This window comes from Pavona decussata, unplaced genomic scaffold (assembly GCF_977016875.1).
Source record: "Pavona decussata unplaced genomic scaffold, jaPavDecu1.1 SCAFFOLD_180, whole genome shotgun sequence".
NCBI lineage: Eukaryota > Metazoa > Cnidaria > Anthozoa > Scleractinia > Agariciidae > Pavona > Pavona decussata.
This window is the reverse complement of record NW_028145590.1, coordinates 968839-975000: the sequence shown is the minus strand read 5'-3', so window position 1 is coordinate 975000 and position 6162 is coordinate 968839.

Sequence of the window (6162 nt, the reverse complement as noted above, 5' to 3'; positions counted from 1 at the left end):
CAACACAAGAAGAACACATACAGGAAATAAAAACGTTTATTTTAAGTGAAACCCGTCGTCCTTACTACGATAATACAAAGCACGCAATTCAATCAAACGTTTTACTGTTATTGGCAGAACACTAGAAAATGGTGATTTGCAGTTAAAATACTGGAATGTCATAATTAAACTCTCATTTGCCTTAGCTTATTATTTACAGTTTAAAATAAAACAAATTAAACAGAAACTTCTTCGCAGTAAAATCTGCCATGCTCTTATTTACACCCATAACACGTTAATTTTCTTCCTGTTTTTTTGTCACACTTAGTTATACAACTTTCAGAGCAGAAGAAATAAAAATAAGTATTTCCTCTTAGCTTTTTTATACATTGTTTTTTCCTTTGACAATATAAATTTATCAAAATAAAAAAACGAGGAAAATGAGAAAGTGGAGCCCGTTGGCCTACTAGTAGAGTGAAATACAATTGCAGTTACTTAACCATAGTTATTGTGTAAAGAACAAGGAAGATTCCAGACGAAAAATGTTGACAAATTATTAAATAAGTTTTAGCAAGGGAACCTTGATAATAACACTCCCTTAAATATTGTTTTTGATAGAAACAAAATGAAGCAAAGCATCTTCGAAAAGTAAAATGCAACTCACTCAACCAGTAGAATACAATTATCTCTCTTAAATTCTTTTTATGACACTTAAATATCTTAAAATAAAATAAAAAATAATAAAAAAAGCGCCAGCCTTTATTGGCTAGCTAAAAGATAATTTTAAACTTTTCAAAAATGTTTCGGGAACTGATAAAGAAAAAGAAATTTTGCTGTGCGCTTTTCGACCTTGGTGAGTAATACCTTTAACGAGTAGTTAAAAAATTTTCGACCTTTGTGAGTAACCCTAATATGAACCTAGCTATCCAGGCGAATAAAAAAATATATATATTACTTACAAATTTGTTCGGGCCGCCTTTTTTTTGTAGTTCTCTTGCGGAACAGTTTTGCTTCGCTCCCTTAACATTGAAAAGAGGTCAAGTGGTTTAAAAATGTCTTCATATAGCAATCGAGATTGCTCCTCGTTCAGTTCGTAAGCTGCCTCAGTTAAGTGTATTCCACGGCTTGCTATAAGCTTAGAATATTTGTTAATGCATGGCTCACTTACAACATGCTGTTGTTGCTTCTCTTTGTCGTGAAACGCACCTCGAGGCTTGCTTTCTTCACCTTCCTGTTCTACTTCAAGTTGCTCTTTACTCGCGGATGGAAACATGAACGTTTCGTCGCTTCGTCGCTCCTCGTAGCATAATTCGTCGGCCTTCGGAAAAGATTCTTGTCCCTTTGGTGACAATTTGCCGATGCCGGATGAATGTTCGTCGATGCCAGTAGATGATAGGGCAATATTTGAGCACGATTTGCCAGCGGCCTGTTTATCTGCTTCTTTTCTCTCCGAAGACAGTTCAGATATCTTGGGGGAACTGCAGGTGTCATCGTATTTTGAAAACAACTCGCTTGTCCTTGGCGTCATTTCGTGGTTGTTTAACTCTGGGGATAATCCAGTTAACGACGGAGAGCTGGGCTCGCTCAGTGAAGACTTGGCGAAAAACTGGATCACTTTTGAAAATGGCTTGGAGACCTTCTGCTTCAAAGATTTTTCTTCATTGTGCTCATCATCGTATCTGAAACTTCTTGCCTTGAATATTGATGCCAATCTGTTCCCCAAGTCACGGCGTTCCTGTTTAGCGGCCATGGTGACAGTGACAATGTTAAGTATGGGTCTGTTCTTCTCCTGTGATCAGCTAAAATGACAAACTGAGGTTTTGAACTTTCTTTTATATGTAACAAAGCCTCCTGTTTGTTATGTTGAGCTCAATTTTTGCTGAGGTCCAGCGAAATTAAGGAGATAAAAAGTAACACCTATATGCGTTTCCGGGGATAATGAAGTGACTGCAAAGCAAATAATAACACAATGGGGAAATTAATAAGTAATTAGCAACTGAGCGAAGCGAATAACAATATAATGTTAGATGAAAAAACAAATACCAGTTGAGATAAATTTGATAAATAAATAACTAAATAAATAAATGAATAAATAAATTCAACATTTAAACAGAGCTAGGAATCAAATGCTAATGTAACTGGACACAAATGCCAATTTTCGCTGAAAACATAATGAAATTAAGGAGATTAAAAGTAACACCTATCTGCGTTTCTGGGGATATTAAGTGAATGCAAAGCAAATAATAGCACAATGGGAAAATTAATAAGTAATTAGCAACTGAGCGAAGCGAACAACAATGTAAGTTGAAAAACAAAATATCAGTTAAGATGAATTTTATAAATAAAACAAATATATAAATAAATGAATAAATTCAACACTTAAACAGAGCTTGGGTATCAAATGCTAATATTACTGGATACTGATGCAATATAAAAATGGCAAAATAAATGACTGATGATTCAATTAAAAATAAACAAATTGTAATTTAATTAAACAGACAGTGTGAAATACGGAAACAGGAAAAACAAAACTACGTCAGACAAGTAGACTCAAATTTAATTACAAAGATATTTAGCAAACAAACAACAACAAAAAAACTGATAATGTCCTTGCACAAGAGAAACGTATAACCCTTAGTCAAAGCTTTTGGAAAAAAAACTATACTATAACACTAATATCTTAAGAAATCAGTGTCACAAATGTAACCATTGTTGCTCTAGAACCGTTTAAGAAAAATGATTTAAATATCGCATTTCAAAACAAGTCAAGTTACGTAACAACTTAAAGTGCTGCTAAATTAATATCTTGATCATTACTGTAAATAACTTCAGTGAAATAGATTCAAATTTAATTAGAAAGATAATAAGTAATAATTTTAAAAACGATCTCAAAATATATTATTAAATTATGATTTAATTGAGGGGATGACTTGAATACATTATTCATAACAAACAACTGATAATGCCCTTGCAAGTATATCAAATACACGACTAACACTGTAGTCAGAGTTTTGGAAATAAAACTATACTATAACACTTACATCTTAATAAATCAGTGTCACAAATGTAACCATTGTTGCTCTAGAAGCGTTTAAGAAAAATGATGTAAATATCGCATTTTCACAAAACAAGTTACGTAACTAACGTGCTGTTAAATTAGTACCTTGATAATAAGTGTAAATAACTTCAGTGAAATTGACTCAAATTTAATTAGAAAGATAATTGGTAATAACTTTTAAAATAATCTCAAAATGTATCATGAAATTATGATTTCATTGCGCAAGGTGACTAAAGTACATAATTCATAACAAACAACTTATAATGCCCTTGCAAGGATATATAAAAGAAACGAATAACATTAGTCAGAGCTTTTGGAAACAAACGTACTATACTATAACATTAATGTCTTAATAAATCAGTGTCACAAATGTAAACTATTGTTCCTTTAGAACAGTTAAAGAAAAATGATGTAAATAACTCATTTTCACAAATCAGGTTACGTAACAACTTAACGTACTGTTAAATTAAAACCTTGATCATTAGTGTAACTAACTTCAGTGACATAGATTCAAATTTAATTAGAAAGATAATTAGTAATAATTTTAAAAATGATCTCAAAATATATTATTAAATTATGAATTAATTGCGGGGATGACTAAAATACATAATTCAATTCAATTTAATTTTTATTCACACGTATTCGAAATGCAATAACACTGTACTATAACACTAATATCTTGATAATCAGTGTCACAAATGTAATCATTGTTGCTCTAGAACCGTTTAAGAAATGATGTAAATAATGCATTTTCACAAATCAATTTACGTAACAACTTAACGTATTGTTAAATTAATACCTTAATCATTACTGTAAATAACTTTACTGACATAGATTCAAATTTCATTAATTTTAAAAATGCTCTCAAAATATATCATTAAATTATGATTTATAATTGCAGGGATGACTAAAATACGTAAAAGTATATAAAAGAAACGAATAACATTAGTCAGAACTTTTGGAAACAAACTATACTATAACACTTACATCTTAATAAATCAGTGTCACAAATGTAACTATTGTTGCTCTAGAACCGTTTAAGAAAAATGATGTAAATAACGCATTTTCACAAAACAAGTTACGTAACTAACGTACTCATACCTTAATGAATAACGTAAATGCTTTACAACAACAACAAATTTCAATGCTAATACCTTTCTGGAGTTACAATAACTAGTAAATGATGTAAATCAAAATGCTAATTGCATCATAGAAACATCTATCATAAATGGAATAGTCTGTATTTCATGGATTGGACTTGAAAAAAGGCGGTATTGTAAAACGGAAATTTGTGAAAGGCGGACTTGTGAAACGGAACAAAAAAATTTTCTTTATTGAAACGATAATCTCTCATTAAAAGAACTTCTCAACTGACCTGGTAATCAAATGTATCATAATTCCTAGCAGAAACATGTACATTCATCTCGTCCTATAAAAACATTCAATATTGCTACAAACAAATGTTGCTGAATTTAAAATACATAGAAATAAACTTTGTTGAATCAAATCTTCAATTTCTGAAGTTTATTTGGCCAGCCAAGAATATAATGTTTACAATAGTTCTGTTTTTCATCCTCTTCTTGTCGCTTTCGTATCTCAAAGACACGACAGATTTCATACACTTCCTGGTAAGAGCGAAAGTTCGAGAGGGGACAATCTTTGTGTCAATGGATGTGACTACCATGCCACAGTCAGAGGCAATAAAATTAGTGTGCTTTTCCTGTGAGAAATTCCACAATTACGACCCTGCTATCCCAACGCAATACCTGAGAGAAATAATACGGCTAATACTGCGAGGAAATTCTTTCCAGTTCGGTGGGAAAAACTACTTGCAAACACACGGTGCAGCTATGGGCACTTAAATGGCTGTTGTATTTGCCAATATTTTCATGGCTGATACTGAAACAAAAATTAAATAAATGAATATGAATATGTGAAACATATATTTGAACTGCGGATGAAAGATTAAACAGAAGAAAGATATTCGCAGTAAGTATGCAGCTTAAGCAGTTGCGAAAAGAAAGCCTGGACAAATTCAGGCTTGAACGGGATTCGAAGCCATGACCTCTGCGATGCCGGTGCAGAGCAAAATGTATTAAACAAAGCTGAAGAAAACCTCCTGAGTCGAAACGTTTCATTTTTGGGAGTGTCGACTAACAGATGCTTAACGTTCTCAAAGGAATTTCAGTGTCACAGTGTCGTGCTACAAGAAAAAACTTTCTCGAAGTTAAAAAAGTACCTCTCTCTCTTGAAGCGCTTATCTAGTGCTTTCAGGAACATAATCTAATCGAAAGATAAATTTTACGTTTTATATTTTATATCAGCCCTTTTTTTAATTATTTAGAATGCTGTAATCGCGAGTAAAGCGATAATCGAGAGTAATGAAAGAGAGAGAGATAGAGAGAGAATTGGCTACTCCGGTCATTTATGATAGATGTTTCTGTTATACAGTAAGCTATTTGTTTCAGTGATAACTAGTTAAGCCTTTAAAAAAGGGGAGCAGTCATTTCTTTGATGCCTGCGTCAACAGTGACCTTTACGTCCCGCTTTTGTAGTCGATATAACTTTTTCTTTATCATACAGCTATTTCAATTAACGTTGTCGGTTCAAAGCATGAAGCTAAAAGACAAGACCGAAAGTTTACGTGGGATTTTTATGAATAAATTCATCAAAATCAGTCATGCCTGGAGGAAACAATAGGTTGTAATTAGCAGTACAATGACCTGCACGTGCAGGGGTGATTTTGATGAAATTATTCATAAAAAACAATCCCACAAAACATTGCGGTCTTGTCTTTTAGCTTGATTTTAATCCAACAACGTTAATTGAAATAGCTGTATACAGCTATTTCAGCTATTTAACTGATTTTGATGAATTTATTCATAAAAATCCCACGTAAACTTTCGGTCTTGTCCTTTAGCTTCATGCTTTGAACCGACAACGTTTGATTGAAATAGCTGTATATGTCTGTTCCATAGGCCTTATCACGATTTTTGATGCCATTTTGACGAGTAGGCAAACACGTCTGGAATAACAGTGTTTGTATGGAAATCCGATGTCAAATAATTTTCATAAAACATCGCTTCTGAAAAATTCATCAATTGGAAACTTTTGGTACTAGGAAA